The sequence below is a fragment of the Zeugodacus cucurbitae genome, chromosome 3 (assembly GCF_028554725.1).
Source record: "Zeugodacus cucurbitae isolate PBARC_wt_2022May chromosome 3, idZeuCucr1.2, whole genome shotgun sequence".
NCBI lineage: Eukaryota > Metazoa > Arthropoda > Insecta > Diptera > Tephritidae > Zeugodacus > Zeugodacus cucurbitae.
Window position 1 is genome coordinate 56,509,253 of NC_071668.1, and position 20,193 is coordinate 56,529,445.

The 20,193-nt window shown below is 36.3% G+C and overlaps 32 pseudogenes; all 32 read right to left on the bottom strand.

The window, feature by feature from the left end:
• Window positions 1–112: 112 nt before the first annotated feature.
• LOC128920701 (5S ribosomal RNA) lies at window positions 113–239 on the bottom strand (annotated as a pseudogene).
• Window positions 240–743: 504 nt separating this feature from the next.
• LOC128920702 (5S ribosomal RNA) lies at window positions 744–870 on the bottom strand (annotated as a pseudogene).
• Window positions 871–1,373: 503 nt separating this feature from the next.
• Window positions 1,374–1,500, bottom strand: LOC128920703 (5S ribosomal RNA; annotated as a pseudogene).
• A 504-nt stretch (window positions 1,501–2,004) lies between these two features.
• On the bottom strand, window positions 2,005–2,131 carry LOC128920745 (5S ribosomal RNA; annotated as a pseudogene).
• Window positions 2,132–2,636: 505 nt separating this feature from the next.
• LOC128920625 (5S ribosomal RNA) lies at window positions 2,637–2,763 on the bottom strand (annotated as a pseudogene).
• Window positions 2,764–3,267: 504 nt separating this feature from the next.
• Window positions 3,268–3,394, bottom strand: LOC128920704 (5S ribosomal RNA; annotated as a pseudogene).
• Window positions 3,395–3,897: 503 nt separating this feature from the next.
• Window positions 3,898–4,024, bottom strand: LOC128920705 (5S ribosomal RNA; annotated as a pseudogene).
• Window positions 4,025–4,529: 505 nt separating this feature from the next.
• LOC128920746 (5S ribosomal RNA) lies at window positions 4,530–4,656 on the bottom strand (annotated as a pseudogene).
• Window positions 4,657–5,161: 505 nt separating this feature from the next.
• LOC128920706 (5S ribosomal RNA) lies at window positions 5,162–5,288 on the bottom strand (annotated as a pseudogene).
• Window positions 5,289–5,794: 506 nt separating this feature from the next.
• LOC128920626 (5S ribosomal RNA) lies at window positions 5,795–5,921 on the bottom strand (annotated as a pseudogene).
• Window positions 5,922–6,424: 503 nt separating this feature from the next.
• Window positions 6,425–6,551, bottom strand: LOC128920627 (5S ribosomal RNA; annotated as a pseudogene).
• A 504-nt stretch (window positions 6,552–7,055) lies between these two features.
• Window positions 7,056–7,182, bottom strand: LOC128920720 (5S ribosomal RNA; annotated as a pseudogene).
• Window positions 7,183–7,686: 504 nt separating this feature from the next.
• On the bottom strand, window positions 7,687–7,813 carry LOC128920707 (5S ribosomal RNA; annotated as a pseudogene).
• Window positions 7,814–8,314: 501 nt separating this feature from the next.
• LOC128920628 (5S ribosomal RNA) lies at window positions 8,315–8,441 on the bottom strand (annotated as a pseudogene).
• A 508-nt stretch (window positions 8,442–8,949) lies between these two features.
• Window positions 8,950–9,076, bottom strand: LOC128920629 (5S ribosomal RNA; annotated as a pseudogene).
• Window positions 9,077–9,577: 501 nt separating this feature from the next.
• LOC128920630 (5S ribosomal RNA) lies at window positions 9,578–9,704 on the bottom strand (annotated as a pseudogene).
• A 504-nt stretch (window positions 9,705–10,208) lies between these two features.
• LOC128920783 (5S ribosomal RNA) lies at window positions 10,209–10,334 on the bottom strand (annotated as a pseudogene).
• A 501-nt stretch (window positions 10,335–10,835) lies between these two features.
• LOC128920708 (5S ribosomal RNA) lies at window positions 10,836–10,962 on the bottom strand (annotated as a pseudogene).
• Window positions 10,963–11,468: 506 nt separating this feature from the next.
• LOC128920789 (5S ribosomal RNA) lies at window positions 11,469–11,595 on the bottom strand (annotated as a pseudogene).
• A 506-nt stretch (window positions 11,596–12,101) lies between these two features.
• Window positions 12,102–12,228, bottom strand: LOC128920631 (5S ribosomal RNA; annotated as a pseudogene).
• Window positions 12,229–12,734: 506 nt separating this feature from the next.
• On the bottom strand, window positions 12,735–12,861 carry LOC128920633 (5S ribosomal RNA; annotated as a pseudogene).
• A 508-nt stretch (window positions 12,862–13,369) lies between these two features.
• LOC128920709 (5S ribosomal RNA) lies at window positions 13,370–13,496 on the bottom strand (annotated as a pseudogene).
• A 502-nt stretch (window positions 13,497–13,998) lies between these two features.
• Window positions 13,999–14,125, bottom strand: LOC128920634 (5S ribosomal RNA; annotated as a pseudogene).
• Window positions 14,126–14,633: 508 nt separating this feature from the next.
• On the bottom strand, window positions 14,634–14,760 carry LOC128920635 (5S ribosomal RNA; annotated as a pseudogene).
• Window positions 14,761–15,266: 506 nt separating this feature from the next.
• On the bottom strand, window positions 15,267–15,393 carry LOC128920636 (5S ribosomal RNA; annotated as a pseudogene).
• A 507-nt stretch (window positions 15,394–15,900) lies between these two features.
• On the bottom strand, window positions 15,901–16,027 carry LOC128920637 (5S ribosomal RNA; annotated as a pseudogene).
• Window positions 16,028–16,533: 506 nt separating this feature from the next.
• LOC128920711 (5S ribosomal RNA) lies at window positions 16,534–16,660 on the bottom strand (annotated as a pseudogene).
• A 473-nt stretch (window positions 16,661–17,133) lies between these two features.
• Window positions 17,134–17,260, bottom strand: LOC128920639 (5S ribosomal RNA; annotated as a pseudogene).
• Window positions 17,261–17,763: 503 nt separating this feature from the next.
• On the bottom strand, window positions 17,764–17,890 carry LOC128920640 (5S ribosomal RNA; annotated as a pseudogene).
• A 503-nt stretch (window positions 17,891–18,393) lies between these two features.
• Window positions 18,394–18,520, bottom strand: LOC128920722 (5S ribosomal RNA; annotated as a pseudogene).
• Window positions 18,521–19,026: 506 nt separating this feature from the next.
• On the bottom strand, window positions 19,027–19,153 carry LOC128920641 (5S ribosomal RNA; annotated as a pseudogene).
• A 503-nt stretch (window positions 19,154–19,656) lies between these two features.
• LOC128920712 (5S ribosomal RNA) lies at window positions 19,657–19,783 on the bottom strand (annotated as a pseudogene).
• Window positions 19,784–20,193: the final 410 nt, after the last annotated feature.

Here is a 20,193-nt window from a genome sequence, read left to right on the forward strand (position 1 = left end):
GTATACTGCCCAAAAAAAAAAATGAGACTTTCTGAAAAAAAAAAAAATAAAAAACAACAACAACTAGGAAAGTATTTAAAAACTTTGACAAAAAGGTAAAAAAGTTGTTGGGAGCCAACAACACGCGGTGTTCCCAAGCGGTCCCCCATCTAAGTACTAACCGCGCCCGCTATCCCGACGCTGCTTAATTTCGGTGATCGGACGAGAACCGATGTATTCAGCGTGGTATGGTCGTTGACATATGGATTTCCTAGAATTCGTTATATGAGTAAACTACTCTTTCACGTAAGTGAGATTGGGACTATAGCCGGAGTAAAATTTCAGTTTTTATCCGGAGGCAAATTTGCACAGTCTCTTCATCACAGCCATCAGCTGTTCAACAGTTAAGCTCTTATTTCGCTATTTCGCATTTAAAATATATGTATTTCTTTAATTGATATTATCTTTTAAATGTATCTGCAAGTTTGCAGATACAATATCTAATCCTATTTCCCATAATACCGCGCATAAGTGACTCACAAAACGTAGTAGATACTATTTAACACTCTAATGTACTGGCTTATTTTAGATACTTAGATACTTTTTTTTGCTTACTATCTACCTTCGTATTCCGATACTTGTGCAATGTTGTGTATACTGCCCAAAAAAAAAAATGAGACTTTCTGAAAAAAAAAAAAATAAAAAACAACAACAACTAGGAAAGTATTTAAAAACTTTGACAAAAAGGTAAAAAAGTTGTTGGGAGCCAACAACACGCGGTGTTCCCAAGCGGTCCCCCATCTAAGTACTAACCGCGCCCGCTATCCCGACGCTGCTTAATTTCGGTGATCGGACGAGAACCGATGTATTCAGCGTGGTATGGTCGTTGACATATGGATTTCCTAGAATTCGTTATATGAGTAAACTACTCTTTCACGTAAGTGAGATTGGGACTATAGCCGGAGTAAAATTTCAGTTTTTATCCGGAGGCAAATCTGCACAGTCTCTTCATCACAGCCATCAGCTGTTCAACAGTTAAGCTCTTATTTCGCTATTTCGCATTTAAAATATATGTATTTCTTTAATTGATATTATCTTTTAAATGTATCTGCAAGTTTGCAGATACAATATCTAATCCTATTTCCCATAATACCGCGCATAAGTGACTCACAAAACGTAGTAGATACTATTTAACACTCTAATGTACTGGCTTATTTTAGATACTTAGATGCTTTTTTTTGCTTACTATCTACCTTCGTATTCCGATACTTGTGCAATGTTGAGTATACTGCCCAAAAAAAATGAGACTTTCTGAAAAAAAAATAAAAATAAAAAACAACAACAACTAGGAAAGTATTTAAAAACTTTGACAAAAAGGTAAAAAAGTTGTTAGGAGCCAACAACACGCGGTGTTCCCAAGCGGTCCCCCATCTAAGTACTAACCGCGCCCGCTATCCCGACGCTGCTTAATTTCGGTGATCGGACGAGAACCGATGTATTCAGCGTGGTATGGTCGTTGACATATGGATTTCCTAGAATTCGTTATATGAGTAAACTACTCTTTCACGTAAGTGAGATTGGGACTATAGCCGGAGTAAAATTTCAGTTTTTATCCGGAGGCAAATCTGCACAGTCTCTTCATCACAGCCATCAGCTGTTCAACAGTTAAGCTCTTATTTCGCTATTTCGCATTTAAAATATATGTATTTCTTTAATTGATATTATCTTTTAAATGTATCTGCAAGTTTGCAGATACAATATCTAATCCTATTTCCCATAATACCGCGCATAAGTGACTCACAAAACGTAGTAGATACTATTTAACACTCTAATGTACTGGCTTATTTTAGATACTTAGATGCTTTTTTTTGCTTACTATCTACCTTCGTATTCCGATACTTGTGCAATGTTGTGTATACTGCCCAAAAAAAAAAAATGAGACTTTCTGAAAAAAAAAAAATAAAAAACAACAACAACTAGGAAAGTATTTAAAAACTTTGACAAAAAGGTAAAAAAGTTGTTGGGAGCCAATAACACGCGGTGTTCCCAAGCGGTCCCCCATCTAAGTACTAACCGCGCCCGCTATCCCGACGCTGCTTAATTTCGGTGATCGGACGAGAACCGATGTATTCAGCGTGGTATGGTCGTTGGCATATGGATTTCCTAGAATTCGTTATATGAGTAAACTACTCTTTCACGTAAGTGAGATTGGGACTATAGCCGGAGTAAAATTTCAGTTTTTATCCGGAGGCAAATTTGCACAGTCTCTTCATCACAGCCATCAGCTGTTCAACAGTTAAGCTCTTATTTCGCTATTTCGCATTTAAAATATATGTATTTCTTTAATTGATATTATCTTTTAAATGTATCTGCAAGTTTGCAGATACAATATCTAATCCTATTTCCCATAATACCGCGCATAAGTGACTCACAAAACGTAGTAGATACTATTTAACACTCTAATGTACTGGCTTATTTTAGATACTTAGATACTTTTTTTTGCTTACTATCTACCTTCGTATTCCGATACTTGTGCAATGTTGTGTATACTGCCCAAAAAAAAAAATGAGACTTTCTGAAAAAAAATAAAAATAAAAAACAACAACAACTAGGAAAGTATTTAAAAACTTTGACAAAAAGGTAAAAAAGTTGTTGGGAGCCAACAACACGCGGTGTTCCCAAGCGGTCCCCCATCTAAGTACTAACCGCGCCCGCTATCCCGACGCTGCTTAATTTCGGTGATCGGACGAGAACCGATGTATTCAGCGTGGTATGGTCGTTGGCATATGGATTTCCTAGAATTCGTTATATGAGTAAACTACTCTTTCACGTAAGTGAGATTGGGACTATAGCCGGAGTAAAATTTCAGTTTTTATCCGGAGGCAAATTTGCACAGTCTCTTCATCACAGCCATCAGCTGTTCAACAGTTAAGCTCTTATTTCGCTATTTCGCATTTAAAATATATGTATTTCTTTAATTGATATTATCTTTTAAATGTATCTGCAAGTTTGCAGATACAATATCTAATCCTATTTCCCATAATACCGCGCATAAGTGACTCACAAAACGTAGTAGATACTATTTAACACTCTAATGTACTGGCTTATTTTAGATACTTAGATACTTTTTTTTGCTTACTATCTACCTTCGTATTCCGATACTTGTGCAATGTTGTGTATACTGCCCAAAAAAAAAAATGAGACTTTCTGAAAAAAAAAAAAATAAAAAACAACAACAACTAGGAAAGTATTTAAAAACTTTGACAAAAAGGTAAAAAAGTTGTTGGGAGCCAACAACACGCGGTGTTCCCAAGCGGTCCCCCATCTAAGTACTAACCGCGCCCGCTATCCCGACGCTGCTTAATTTCGGTGATCGGACGAGAACCGATGTATTCAGCGTGGTATGGTCGTTGACATATGGATTTCCTAGAATTCGTTATATGAGTAAACTACTCTTTCACGTAAGTGAGATTGGGACTATAGCCGGAGTAAAATTTCAGTTTTTATCCGGAGGCAAATCTGCACAGTCTCTTCATCACAGCCATCAGCTGTTCAACAGTTAAGCTCTTATTTCGCTATTTCGCATTTAAAATATATGTATTTCTTTAATTGATATTATCTTTTAAATGTATCTGCAAGTTTGCAGATACAATATCTAATCCTATTTCCCATAATACCGCGCATAAGTGACTCACAAAACGTAGTAGATACTATTTAACACTCTAATGTACTGGCTTATTTTAGATACTTAGATGCTTTTTTTTGCTTACTATCTACCTTCGTATTCCGATACTTGTGCAATGTTGAGTATACTGCCCAAAAAAAATGAGACTTTCTGAAAAAAAAATAAAAATAAAAAACAACAACAACTAGGAAAGTATTTAAAAACTTTGACAAAAAGGTAAAAAAGTTGTTAGGAGCCAACAACACGCGGTGTTCCCAAGCGGTCCCCCATCTAAGTACTAACCGCGCCCGCTATCCCGACGCTGCTTAATTTCGGTGATCGGACGAGAACCGATGTATTCAGCGTGGTATGGTCGTTGACATATGGATTTCCTAGAATTCGTTATATGAGTAAACTACTCTTTCACGTAAGTGAGATTGGGACTATAGCCGGAGTAAAATTTCAGTTTTTATCCGGAGGCAAATCTGCACAGTCTCTTCATCACAGCCATCAGCTGTTCAACAGTTAAGCTCTTATTTCGCTATTTCGCATTTAAAATATATGTATTTCTTTAATTGATATTATCTTTTAAATGTATCTGCAAGTTTGCAGATACAATATCTAATCCTATTTCCCATAATACCGCGCATAAGTGACTCACAAAACGTAGTAGATACTATTTAACACTCTAATGTACTGGCTTATTTTAGATACTTAGATGCTTTTTTTTGCTTACTATCTACCTTCGTATTCCGATACTTGTGCAATGTTGTGTATACTGCCCAAAAAAAAAAAATGAGACTTTCTGAAAAAAAAAAAAATAAAAAACAACAACAACTAGGAAAGTATTTAAAAACTTTGACAAAAAGGTAAAAAAGTTGTTGGGAGCCAATAACACGCGGTGTTCCCAAGCGGTCCCCCATCTAAGTACTAACCGCGCCCGCTATCCCGACGCTGCTTAATTTCGGTGATCGGACGAGAACCGATGTATTCAGCGTGGTATGGTCGTTGGCATATGGATTTCCTAGAATTCGTTATATGAGTAAACTACTCTTTCACGTAAGTGAGATTGGGACTATAGCCGGAGTAAAATTTCAGTTTTTATCCGGAGGCAAATTTGCACAGTCTCTTCATCACAGCCATCAGCTGTTCAACAGTTAAGCTCTTATTTCGCTATTTCGCATTTAAAATATATGTATTTCTTTAATTGATATTATCTTTTAAATGTATCTGCAAGTTTGCAGATACAATATCTAATCCTATTTCCCATAATACCGCGCATAAGTGACTCACAAAACGTAGTAGATACTATTTAACACTCTAATGTACTGGCTTATTTTAGATACTTAGATACTTTTTTTTGCTTACTATCTACCTTCGTATTCCGATACTTGTGCAATGTTGTGTATACTGCCCAAAAAAAAAAATGAGACTTTCTGAAAAAAAATAAAAATAAAAAACAACAACAACTAGGAAAGTATTTAAAAACTTTGACAAAAAGGTAAAAAAGTTGTTGGGAGCCAACAACACGCGGTGTTCCCAAGCGGTCCCCCATCTAAGTACTAACCGCGCCCGCTATCCCGACGCTGCTTAATTTCGGTGATCGGACGAGAACCGATGTATTCAGCGTGGTATGGTCGTTGACATATGGATTTCCTAGAATTCGTTATATGAGTAAACTACTCTTTCACGTAAGTGAGATTGGGACTATAGCCGGAGTAAAATTTCAGTTTTTATCCGGAGGCAAATCTGCACAGTCTCTTCATCACAGCCATCAGCTGTTCAACAGTTAAGCTCTTATTTCGCTATTTCGCATTTAAAATATATGTATTTCTTTAATTGATATTATCTTTTAAATGTATCTGCAAGTTTGCAGATACAATATCTAATCCTATTTCCCATAATACCGCGCATAAGTGACTCACAAAACGTAGTAGATACTATTTAACACTCTAATGTACTGGCTTATTTTAGATACTTAGATACTTTTTTTTGCTTACTATCTACCTTCGTATTCCGATACTTGTGCAATGTTGTGTATACTGCCCAAAAAAAAAAAATGAGACTTTCTGAAAAAAAAAAAAAATAAAAAACAACAACAACTAGGAAAGTATTTAAAAACTTTGACAAAAAGGTAAAAAAGTTGTTGGGAGCCAACAACACGCGGTGTTCCCAAGCGGTCCCCCATCTAAGTACTAACCGCGCCCGCTATCCCGACGCTGCTTAATTTCGGTGATCGGACGAGAACCGATGTATTCAGCGTGGTATGGTCGTTGGCATATGGATTTCCTAGAATTCGTTATATGAGTAAACTACTCTTTCACGTAAGTGAGTTTGGGACTATAGCCGGAGTAAAATTTCAGTTTTTATCCGGAGGCAAATTTGCACAGTCTCTTCATCACAGCCATCAGCTGTTCAACAGTTAAGCTCTTATTTCGCTATTTCGCATTTAAAATATATGTATTTCTTTAATTGATATTATCTTTTAAATGTATCTGCAAGTTTGCAGATACAATATCTAATCCTATTTCCCATAATACCGCGCATAAGTGACTCACAAAACGTAGTAGATACTATTTAACACTCTAATGTACTGGCTTATTTTAGATACTTAGATGCTTTTTTTTGCTTACTATCTACCTTCGTATTCCGATACTTGTGCAATGTTGAGTATACTGCCCAAAAAAAATGAGACTTTCTGAAAAAAAAAAAAAAATAAAAAACAACAACAACTAGGAAAGTATTTAAAAACTTTGACAAAAGGGTAAAAAAGTTGTTGGGAGCCAACAACACGCGGTGTTCCCAAGCGGTCCCCCATCTAAGTACTAACCGCGCCCGCTATCCCGACGCTGCTTAATTTCGGTGATCGGACGAGAACCGATGTATTCAGCGTGGTATGGTCGTTGGCATATGGATATCCTAGAATTCGTTATATGAGTAAACTACTCTTTCACGTAAGTGAGATTGGGACTATAGCCGGAGTAAAATTTCAGTTTTTATCCGGAGGCAAATTTGCACAGTCTCTTCATCACAGCCATCAGCTGTTCAACAGTTAAGCTCTTATTTCGCTATTTCGCATTTAAAATATATGTATTTCTTTAATTGATATTATCTTTTAAATGTATCTGCAAGTTTGCAGATACAATATCTAATCCTATTTCCCATAATACCGCGCATAAGTGACTCACAAAACGTAGTTGATACTATTTAACACTCTAATGTACTGGCTTATTTTAGATACTTAGATACTTTTTTTTTGCTTACTATCTACCTTCGTATTCCGATACTTGTGCAATGTTGTGTATACTGCCAAAAAAAACAAAATGAGACTTTCTGAAAAAAAAAAATAAAAAACAACAACAACTAGGAAAGTATTTAAAAACTTTGACAAAAAGGTAAAAAAGTTGTTGGGAGCCAACAACACGCGGTGTTCCCAAGCGGTCCCCCATCTAAGTACTAACCGCGCCCGCTATCCCGACGCTGCTTAATTTCGGTGATCGGACGAGAACCGATGTATTCAGCGTGGAATGGTCGTTGGCATATGGATTTCCTAGAATTCGTTATATGAGTAAACTACTCTTTCACGTAAGTGAGATTGGGACTATAGCCGGAGTAAAATTTCAGTTTTTATCCGGAGGCAAATTTGCACAGTCTCTTCATCACAGCCATCAGCTGTTCAACAGTTAAGCTCTTATTTCGCTATTTCGCATTTAAAATATATGTATTTCTTTAATTGATATTATCTTTTAAATGTATCTGCAAGTTTGCAGATACAATATCTAATCCTATTTCCCATAATACCGCGCATAAGTGACTCACAAAACGTAGTAGATACTATTTAACACTCTAATGTACTGGCTTATTTTAGATACTTAGATGCTTTTTTTTGCTTACTATCTACCTTCGTATTCCGATACTTGTGCAATGTTGAGTATACTGCCCAAAAAAAATGAGACTTTCTGAAAAAAAAAAAAAAAACAACAACAACAACAACTAGGAAAGAATTTAAAAACTTTGACAAAAAGGTAAAAAAAGTTGTTGGGAGCCAACAACACGCGGTGTTCCCAAGCGGTCCCCCATCTAAGTACTAACCGCGCCCGCTATCCCGACGCTGCTTAATTTCGGTGATCGGACGAGAACCGATGTATTCAGCGTGGTATGGTCGTTGACATATGGATTTCCTAGAATTCGTTATATGAGTAAACTACTCTTTCACGTAAGTGAGATTGGGACTATAGCCGGAGTAAAATTTCAGTTTTTATCCGGAGGCAAATTTGCACAGTCTCTTCATCACAGCCATCAGCTGTTCAACAGTTAAGCTCTTATTTCGCTATTTCGCATTTAAAATATATGTATTTCTTTAATTGATATTATCTTTTAAATGTATCTGCAAGTTTGCAGATACAATATCTAATCCTATTTCCCATAATACCGCGCATAAGTGACTCACAAAACGTAGTAGATACTATTTAACACTCTAATGTACTGGCTTATTTTAGATACTTAGATGCTTTTTTTTGCTTACTATCTACCTTCGTATTCCGATACTTGTGCAATGTTGAGTATACTGCCCAAAAAAAATGAGACTTTCTGAAAAAAAAAAAAAAAAAAACAACAACAACTAGGAAAGTATTTAAAAACTTTGACAAAAAGGTAAAAAAAGTTGTTGGGAGCCAACAACACGCGGTGTTCCCAAGCGGTCCCCCATCTAAGTACTAACCGCGCCCGCTATCCCGACGCTGCTTAATTTCGGTGATCGGACGAGAACCGATGTATTCAGCGTGGTATGGTCGTTGGCATATGGATTTCCTAGAATTCGTTATATGAGTAAACTACTCTTTCACGTAAGTGAGATTGGGACTATAGCCGGAGTAAAATTTCAGTTTTTATCCGGAGGCAAATTTGCACAGTCTCTTCATCACAGCCATCAGCTGTTCAACAGTTAAGCTCTTATTTCGCTATTTCGCATTTAAAATATACATATGTATTTCTTTAATTGATATTATCTTTTAAATGTATCTGCAAGTTTGCAGATACAATATCTAATCCTATTTCCCATAATACCGCGCATAAGTGACTCACAAAACGTAGTAGATACTATTTAACACTCTAATGTACTGGCTTATTTTAGATACTTAGATACTTTTTTTGCTTACTATCTACCTTCGTATTCCGATACTTGTGCAATGTTGTGTATACTGCCCAAAAAAAAAAAATGAGACTTTCTGAAAAAAAAAAAATAAAAAACAACAACAACTAGGAAAGTATTTAAAAACTTTGACAAAAAGGTAAAAAAAGTTGTTGGGAGCCAACAACACGCGGTGTTCCCAAGCGGTCCCCCATCTAAGTACTAACCGCGCCCGCTATCCCGACGCTGCTTAATTTCGGTGATCGGACGAGAACCGATGTATTCAGCGTGGTATGGTCGTTGGCATATGGATTTCCTAGAATTCGTTATATGAGTAAACTACTCTTTCACGTAAGTGAGATTGGGACTATAGCCGGAGTAAAATTTCAGTTTTTATCCGGAGGCAAATTTGCACAGTCTCTTCATCACAGCCATCAGCTGTTCAACAGTTAAGCTCTTATTTCGCTATTTCGCATTTAAAATATATGTATTTCTTTAATTGATATTATCTTTTAAATGTATCTGCAAGTTTGCAGATACAATATCTAATCCTATTTCCCATAATACCGCGCATAAGTGACTCACAAAACGTAGTAGATACTATTTAACACTCTAATGTACTGGCTTATTTTAGATACTTAGATACTTTTTTTTGCTTACTATCTACCTTCGTATTCCGATACTTGTGCAATGTTGAGTATACTGCCCAAAAAAAATGAGACTTTCTGAAAAAATAAAAATAAAAAACAACAACAACTAGGAAAGTATTTAAAAACTTTGACAAAAAGGTAAAAAAAGTTGTTGGGAGCCAACAACACGCGGTGTTCCCAAGCGGTCCCCCATCTAAGTACTAACCGCGCCCGCTATCCCGACGCTGCTTAATTTCGGTGATCGGACGAGAACCGATGTATTCAGCGTGGTATGGTCGTTGGCATATGGATTTCCTAGAATTCGTTATATGAGTAAACTACTCTTTCACGTAAGTGAGTTTGGGACTATAGCCGGAGTAAAATTTCAGTTTTTATCCGGAGGCAAATTTGCACAGTCTCTTCATCACAGCCATCAGCTGTTCAAAAGTTAAGCTCTTATTTCGCTATTTCGCATTTAAAATATACATATGTATTTCTTTAATTGATATTATCTTTTAAATGTATCTGAAAGTTTGCAGATACAATATCTAATCCTATTTCCCATAATACCGCGCATAAGTGACTCACAAAACGTAGTAGATACTATTTAACACTCTAATGTACTGGCTTATTTTAGATACTTAGATGCTTTTTTTTGCTTACTATCTACCTTCGTATTCCGATACTTGTGCAATGTTGAGTATACTGCCCAAAAAAAATGAGACTTTCTGAAAAAAAAAAATAAAAAACAACAACAACTAGGAAAGTATTTAAAAACTTTGACAAAAAGGTAAAAAAAGTTGTTGGGAGCCAACAACACGCGGTGTTCCCAAGCGGTCCCCATCTAAGTACTAACCGCGCCCGCTATCCCGACGCTGCTTAATTTCGGTGATCGGACGAGAACCGATGTATTCAGCGTGGTATGGTCGTTGGCATATGGATTTCCTAGAATTCGTTATATGAGTAAACTACTCTTTCACGTAAGTGAGATTGGGACTATAGCCGGAGTAAAATTTCAGTTTTTATCCGGAGGCAAATCTGCACAGTCTCTTCATCACAGCCATCAGCTGTTCAACAGTTAAGCTCTTATTTCGCTATTTCGCATTTAAAATATATGTATTTCTTTAATTGATATTATCTTTTAAATGTATCTGCAAGTTTGCAGATACAATATCTAATCCTATTTCCCATAATACCGCGCATAATTGACTCACAAAACGTAGTAGATACTATTTAACACTCTAATGTACTGGCTTATTTTAGATACTTAGATGCTTTTTTTTGCTTACTATCTACCTTCGTATTCCGATACTTGTGCAATGTTGAGTATACTGCCCAAAAAAAATGAGACTTTCTGAAAAAAAAAAAAAAAAAAAACAACAACAACTAGGAAAGTATTTAAAAACTTTGACAAAAAGGTAAAAAAGTTGTTGGGAGCCAACAACACGCGGTGTTCCCAAGCGGTCCCCCATCTAAGTACTAACCGCGCCCGCTATCCCGACGCTGCTTAATTTCGGTGATCGGACGAGAACCGATGTATTCAGCGTGGTATGGTCGTTGACATATGGATTTCCTAGAATTCGTTATATGAGTAAACTACTCTTTCACGTAAGTGAGATTGGGACTATAGCCGGAGTAAAATTTCAGTTTTTATCCGGAGGCAAATCTGCACAGTCTCTTCATCACAGCCATCAGCTGTTCAACAGTTAAGCTCTTATTTCGCTATTTCGCATTTAAAATATATGTATTTCTTTAATTGATATTATCTTTTAAATGTATCTGCAAGTTTGCAGATACAATATCTAATCCTATTTCCCATAATACCGCGCATAAGTGACTCACAAAACGTAGTAGATACTATTTAACACTCTAATGTACTGGCTTATTTTAGATACTTAGATGCTTTTTTTTGCTTACTATCTACCTTCGTATTCCGATACTTGTGCAATGTTGTGTATACTGCCCAAAAAAAAAAAAATGAGACTTTCTGAAAAAAAAAAAAATAAAAAACAACAACAACTAGGAAAGTATTTAAAAACTTTGACAAAAAGGTAAAAAAGTTGTTGGGAGCCAATAACATGCGGTGTTCCCAAGCGGTCCCCCATCTAAGTACTAACCGCGCCCGCTATCCCGACGCTGCTTAATTTCGGTGATCGGACGAGAACCGATGTATTCAGCGTGGTATGGTCGTTGGCATATGGATTTCCTAGAATTCGTTATATGAGTAAACTACTCTTTCACGTAAGTGAGATTGGGACTATAGCCGGAGTAAAATTTCAGTTTTTATCCGGAGGCAAATTTGCACAGTCTCTTCATCACAGCCATCAGCTGTTCAACAGTTAAGCTCTTATTTCGCTATTTCGCATTTAAAATATATGTATTTCTTTAATTGATATTATCTTTTAAATGTATCTGCAAGTTTGCAGATACAATATCTAATCCTATTTCCCATAATACCGCGCATAAGTGACTCACAAAACGTAGTAGATACTATTTAACACTCTAATGTACTGGCTTATTTTAGATACTTAGATGCTTTTTTTTGCTTACTATCTACCTTCGTATTCCGATACTTGTGCAATGTTGAGTATACTGCCCAAAAAAAATTAGACTTTCTGAAACAAAAAAAAAAAAATAAAAAACAACAACAACTAGGAAAGTATTTAAAAACTTTGACAAAAAGGTAAAAAAAGTTGTTGGGAGCCAACAACACGCGGTGTTCCCAAGCGGTCCCCCATCTAAGTACTAACCGCGCCCGCTATCCCGACGCTGCTTAATTTCGGTGATCGGACGAGAACCGATGTATTCAGCGTGGTATGGTCGTTGGCATATGGATTTCCTAGAATTCGTTATATGAGTAAACTACTCTTTCACGTAAGTGAGATTGGGACTATAGCCGGAGTAAAATTTCAGTTTTTATCCGGAGGCAAATTTGCACAGTCTCTTCATCACAGCCATCAGCTGTTCAACAGTTAAGCTCTTATTTCGCTATTTCGCATTTAAAATATATGTATTTCTTTAATTGATATTATCTTTTAAATGTATCTGCAAGTTTGCAGATACAATATCTAATCCTATTTCCCATAATACCGCGCATAAGTGACTCACAAAACGTAGTAGATACTATTTAACACTCTAATGTACTGGCTTATTTTAGATACTTAGATACTTTTTTTTGCTTACTATCTACCTTCGTATTCCGATACTTGTGCAATGTTGTGTATACTGCCCAAAAAAAAAAAATGAGACTTTCTGAAAAAAAATAAAAATAAAAAACAACAACAACTAGGAAAGTATTTAAAAACTTTGACAAAAAGGTAAAAAAGTTGTTGGGAGCCAACAACACGCGGTGTTCCCAAGCGGTCCCCCATCTAAGTACTAACCGCGCCCGCTATCCCGACGCTGCTTAATTTCGGTGATCGGACGAGAACCGATGTATTCAGCGTGGTATGGTCGTTGGCATATGGATTTCCTAGAATTCGTTATATGAGTAAACTACTCTTTCACGTAAGTGAGATTGGGACTATAGCCGGAGTAAAATTTCAGTTTTTATCCGGAGGCAAATTTGCACAGTCTCTTCATCACAGCCATCAGCTGTTCAACAGTTAAGCTCTTATTTCGCTATTTCGCATTTAAAATATATGTATTTCTTTAATTGATATTATCTTTTAAATGTATCTGCAAGTTTGCAGATACAATATCTAATCCTATTTCCCATAATACCGCGCATAAGTGACTCACAAAACGTAGTAGATACTATTTAACACTCTAATGTACTGGCTTATTTTAGATACTTAGATGCTTTTTTTTTGCTTACTATCTACCTTCGTATTCCGATACTTGTGCAATGTTGAGTATACTGCCCAAAAAAAATGAGACTTTCTGAAAAAAAAAAAAAAAAAAACAACAACAACAACAACTAGGAAAGAATTTAAAAACTTTGACAAAAAGGTAAAAAAAGTTGTTGGGAGCCAACAACACGCGGTGTTCCCAAGCGGTCCCCCATCTAAGTACTAACCGCGCCCGCTATCCCGACGCTGCTTAATTTCGGTGATCGGACGAGAACCGATGTATTCAGCGTGGTATGGTCGTTGACATATGGATTTCCTAGAATTCGTTATATGAGTAAACTACTCTTTCACGTAAGTGAGATTGGGACTATAGCCGGAGTAAAATTTCAGTTTTTATCCGGAGGCAAATTTGCACAGTCTCTTCATCACAGCCATCAGCTGTTCAACAGTTAAGCTCTTATTTCGCTATTTCGCATTTAAAATATATGTATTTCTTTAATTGATATTATCTTTTAAATGTATCTGCAAGTTTGCAGATACAATATCTAATCCTATTTCCCATAATACCGCGCATAAGTGACTCACAAAACGTAGTAGATACTATTTAACACTCTAATGTACTGGCTTATTTTAGATACTTAGATGCTTTTTTTTGCTTACTATCTACCTTCGTATTCCGATACTTGTGCAATGTTGAGTATATTGCCCAAAAAAAATGAGACTTTCTGAAAAAAAAAAAAATAAAAAACAACAACAACTAGGAAAGTATTTAAAAACTTTGACAAAAAGGTAAAAAAAGTTGTTGGGAGCCAACAACACGCGGTGTTCCCAAGCGGTCCCCCATCTAAGTACTAACCGCGCCCGCTATCCCGACGCTGCTTAATTTCGGTGATCGGACGAGAACCGATGTATTCAGCGTGGTATGGTCGTTGGCATATGGATTTCCTAGAATTCGTTATATGAGTAAACTACTCTTTCACGTAAGTGAGATTGGGACTATAGCCGGAGTAAAATTTCAGTTTTTATCCGGAGGCAAATTTGCACAGTCTCTTCATCACAGCCATCAGCTGTTCAACAGTTAAGCTCTTATTTCGCTATTTCGCATTTAAAATATACATATGTATTTCTTTAATTGATATTATCTTTTAAATGTATCTGCAAGTTTGCAGATACAATATCTAATCCTATTTCCCATAATACCGCGCATAAGTGACTCACAAAACGTAGTAGATACTATTTAACACTCTAATGTACTGGCTTATTTTAGATACTTAGATACTTTTTTTGCTTACTATCTACCTTCGTATTCCGATACTTGTGCAATGTTGTGTATACTGCCCAAAAAAAAAAAATGAGACTTTCTGAAAAAAAAAAAAATAAAAAACAACAATAACTAGGAAAGTATTTAAAAACTTTGACAAAAAGGTAAAAAAGTTGTTGGGAGCCAACAACACGCGGTGTTCCCAAGCGGTCCCCCATCTAAGTACTAACCGCGCCCGCTATCCCGACGCTGCTTAATTTCGGTGATCGGACGAGAACCGATGTATTCAGCGTGGTATGGTCGTTGGCATATGGATTTCCTAGAATTCGTTATATGAGTAAACTACTCTTTCACGTAAGTGAGATTGGGACTATAGCCGGAGTAAAATTTCAGTTTTTATCCGGAGGCAAATTTGCACAGTCTCTTCATCACAGCCATCAGCTGTTCAACAGTTAAGCTCTTATTTCGCTATTTCGCATTTAAAATATATGTATTTCTTTAATTGATATTATCTTTTAAATGTATCTGCAAGTTTGCAGATACAATATCTAATCCTATTTCCCATAATACCGCGCATAAGTGACTCACAAAACGTAGTAGATACTATTTAACACTCTAATGTACTGGCTTATTTTAGATACTTAGATACTTTTTTTTGCTTACTATCTACCTTCGTATTCCGATACTTGTGCAATGTTGAGTATACTGCCCAAAAAAAATGAGACTTTCTGAAACAAAAAAAAAAAAATAAAAAACAACAACAACTAGGAAAGTATTTAAAAACTTTGACAAAAAGGTAAAAAAAGTTGTTGGGAGCCAACAACACGCGGTGTTCCCAAGCGGTCCCCCATCTAAGTACTAACCGCGCCCGCTATCCCGACGCTGCTTAATTTCGGTGATCGGACGAGAACCGATGTATTCAGCGTGGTATGGTCGTTGGCATATGGATTTCCTAGAATTCGTTATATGAGTAAACTACTCTTTCACGTAAGTGAGTTTGGGACTATAGCCGGAGTAAAATTTCAGTTTTTATCCGGAGGCAAATTTGCACAGTCTCTTCATCACAGCCATCAGCTGTTCAACAGTTAAGCTCTTATTTCGCTATTTCGCATTTAAAATATATGTATTTCTTTAATTGATATTATCTTTTAAATGTATCTGCAAGTTTGCAGATACAATATCTAATCCTATTTCCCATAATACCGCGCATAAGTGACTCACAAAACGTAGTAGATACTATTTAACACTCTAATGTACTGGCTTATTTTAGATACTTAGATACTTTTTTTTGCTTACTATCTACCTTCGTATTCCGATACTTGTGCAATGTTGTGTATACTGCCCAAAAAAAAAAAAATGAGACTTTCTGAAAAAAAATAAAAATAAAAAACAACAACAACTAGGAAAGTATTTAAAAACTTTGACAAAAAGGTAAAAAAGTTGTTGGGAGCCAACAACACGCGGTGTTCCCAAGCGGTCCCCCATCTAAGTACTAACCGCGCCCGCTATCCCGACGCTGCTTAATTTCGGTGATCGGACGAGAACCGATGTATTCAGCGTGGTATGGTCGTTGGCATATGGATTTCCTAGAATTCGTTATATGAGTAAACTACTCTTTCACGTAAGTGAGATTGGGACTATAGCCGGAGTAAAATTTCAGTTTTTATCCGGAGGCAAATTTGCACAGTCTCTTCATCACAGCCATCAGCTGTTCAACAGTTAAGCTCTTATTTCGCTATTTCGCATTTAAAATATATGTATTTCTTTAATTGATATTATCTTTTAAATGTATCTGCAAGTTTGCAGATACAATATCTAATCCTATTTCCCATAATACCGCGCATAAGTGACTCACAAAACGTAGTAGATACTATTTAACACTCTAATGTACTGGCTTATTTTAGATACTTAGATACTTTTTTTTGCTTACTATCTACCTTCGTATTCCGATACTTGTGCAATGTTGTGTATACTGCCCAAAAAAAAAAAATGAGACTTTCTGAAAAAAAATAAAAATAAAAAACAACAACAACTAGGAAAGTATTTAAAAACTTTGACAAAAAGGTAAAAAAGTTGTTGGGAGCCAACAACACGCGGTGTTCCCAAGCGGTCCCCCATCTAAGTACTAACCGCGCCCGCTATCCCGACGCTGCTTAATTTCGGTGATCGGACGAGAACCGATGTATTCAGCGTGGTATGGTCGTTGACATATGGATTTCCTAGAATTCATTATATGAGTAAACTACTCTTTCACGTAAGTGAGATTGGGACTATAGCCGGAGTAAAATTTCAGTTTTTATCCGGAGGCAAATCTGCACAGTCTCTTCATCACAGCCATCAGCTGTTCAACAGTTAAGCTCTTATTTCGCTATTTCGCATTTAAAATATATGTATTTCTTTAATTGATATTATCTTTTAAATGTATCTGCAAGTTTGCAGATACAATATCTAATCCTATTTCCCATAATACCGCGCATAAGTGACTCACAAAACGTAGTAGATACTATTTAACACTCTAATGTACTGGCTTATTTTAGATACTTAGATACTTTTTTTTGCTTACTATCTACCTTCGTATTCCGATACTTGTGCAATGAGACTTTCTGAAAAAAAAAATAAAAAACAACAACAACTAGGAAAGTATTTAAAAACTTTGACAAAAAGGTAAAAAAGTTGTTGGGAGCCAACAACACGCGGTGTTCCCAAGCGGTCCCCCATCTAAGTACTAACCGCGCCCGCTATCCCGACGCTGCTTAATTTCGGTGATCGGACGAGAACCGATGTATTCAGCGTGGTATGGTCGTTGGCATATGGATTTCCTAGAATTCGTTATATGAGTAAACTACTCTTTCACGTAAGTGAGATTGGGACTATAGCCGGAGTAAAATTTCAGTTTTTATCCGGAGGCAAATTTGCACAGTCTCTTCATCACAGCCATCAGCTGTTCAACAGTTAAGCTCTTATTTCGCTATTTCGCATTTAAAATATATGTATTTCTTTAATTGATATTATCTTTTAAATGTATCTGCAAGTTTGCAGATACAATATCTAATTCTATTTCCCATAATACCGCGCATAAGTGACTCACAAAACATAGTAGATACTATTTAACACTCTAATGTACTGGCTTATTTTAGATACTTAGATACTTTTTTTTGCTTACTATCTACCTTCGTATTCCGATACTTGTGCAATGTTGTGTATACTGCCAAAAAAAAACAAAATGAGACTTTCTGAAAAAAAAAATAAAAAACAACAACAACTAGGAAAGTATTTAAAAACTTTGACAAAAGGGTAAAAAAGTTGTTGGGAGCCAACAACACGCGGTGTTCCCAAGCGGTCCCCCATCTAAGTACTAACCGCGCCCGCTATCCCGACGCTGCTTAATTTCGGTGATCGGACGAGAACCGATGTATTCAGCGTGGTATGGTCGTTGGCATATGGATTTCCTAGAATTCGTTATATGAGTAAACTACTCTTTCACGTAAGTGAGATTGGGACTATAGCCGGAGTAAAATTTCAGTTTTTATCCGGAGGCAAATTTGCACAGTCTCTTCATCACAGCCATCAGCTGTTCAACAGTTAAGCTCTTATTTCGCTATTTCGCATTTAAAATATATGTATTTCTTTAATTGATATTATCTTTTAAATGTATCTGCAAGTTTGCAGATACAATATCTAATCCTATTTCCCATAATACCGCGCATAAGTGACTCACAAAACGTAGTTGATACTATTTAACACTCTAATGTACTGGCTTATTTTAGATACTTAGATACTTTTTTTTTGCTTACTATCTACCTTCGTATTCCGATACTTGTGCAATGTTGTGTATACTGCCAAAAAAAACAAAATGAGACTTTCTGAAAAAAAAAATAAAAAACAACAACAACTAGGAAAGTATTTAAAAACTTTGACAAAAAGGTAAAAAAGTTGTTGGGAGCCAACAACACGCGGTGTTCCCAAGCGGTCCCCCATCTAAGTACTAACCGCGCCCGCTATCCCGACGCTGCTTAATTTCGGTGATCGGACGAGAACCGATGTATTCAGCGTGGAATGGTCGTTGGCATATGGATTTCCTAGAATTCGTTATATGAGTAAACTACTCTTTCACGTAAGTGAGATTGGGACTATAGCCGGAGTAAAATTTCAGTTTTTATCCGGAGGCAAATTTGCACAGTCTCTTCATCACAGCCATCAGCTGTTCAACAGTTAAGCTCTTATTTCGCTATTTCGCATTTAAAATATATGTATTTCTTTAATTGATATTATCTTTTAAATGTATCTGCAAGTTTGCAGATACAATATCTAATCCTATTTCCCATAATACCGCGCATAAGTGACTCACAAAACGTAGTTGATACTATTTAACACTCTAATGTACTGGCTTATTTTAGATACTTAGATACTTTTTTTTTGCTTACTATCTACCTTCGTATTCCGATACTTGTGCAATGTTGTGTATACTGCCAAAAAAAACAAAATGAGACTTTCTGAAAAAAAAAAATAAAAAACAACAACAACTAGGAAAGTATTTAAAAACTTTGACAAAAAGGTAAAAAAAAGTTGTTGGGAGCCAACAACACGCGGTGTTCCCAAGCGGTCCCCCATCTAAGTACTAACCGCGCCCGCTATCCCGACGCTGCTTAATTTCGGTGATCGGACGAGAACCGATGTATTCAGCGTGGTATGGTCGTTGGCATATGGATTTCCTAGAATTCGTTATATGAGTAAACTACTCTTTCACGTAAGTGAGATTGGGACTATAGCCGGAGTAAAATTTCAGTTTTTATCCGGAGGCAAATTTGCACAGTCTCTTCATCACAGCCATCAGCTGTTCAACAGTTAAGCTCTTATTTCGCTATTTCGCATTTAAAATATATGTATTTCTTTAATTGATATTATCTTTTAAATGTATCTGAAAGTTTGCAGATACAATATCTAATCCTATTTCCCATAATACCGCGCATAAGTGACTCACAAAACGTAGTAGATACTATTTAACACTCTAATGTACTGGCTTATTTTAGATACTTAGATGCTTTTTTTTGCTTACTATCTACCTTCGTATTCCGATACTTGTGCAATGTTGAGTATACTGCCCAAAAAAAATGAGACTTTCTGAAAAAAAAAAAAAAAAAAAAACAACAACAACTAGGAAAGAATTTAAAAACTTTGACAAAAAGGTAAAAAAAGTTGTTGGGAGCCAACAACACGCGGTGTTCCCAAGCGGTCCCCCATCTAAGTACTAACCGCGCCCGCTATCCCGACGCTGCTTAATTTCGGTGATCGGACGAGAACCGATGTATTCAGCGTGGTATGGTCGTTGACATATGGATTTCCTAGAATTCGTTATATGAGTAAACTACTCTTTCACGTAAGTGAGATTGGGACTATAGCCGGAGTAAAATTTCAGTTTTTATCCGGAGGCAAATTTGCACAGTCTCTTCATCACAGCCATCAGCTGTTCAACAGTTAAGCTCTTATTTCGCTATTTCGCATTTAAAATATATGTATTTCTTTAATTGATATTATCTTTTATATGTATCTGCAAGTTTGCAGATACAATATCTAATCCTATTTCCCATAATACCGCGCATAAGTGACTCACAAAACGTAGTTGATACTATTTAACACTCTAATGTACTGGCTTATTTTAGATACTTAGATACTTTTTTTTTGCTTACTATCTACCTTCGTATTCCGATACTTGTGCAATGTTGTGTATACTGCCAAAAAAA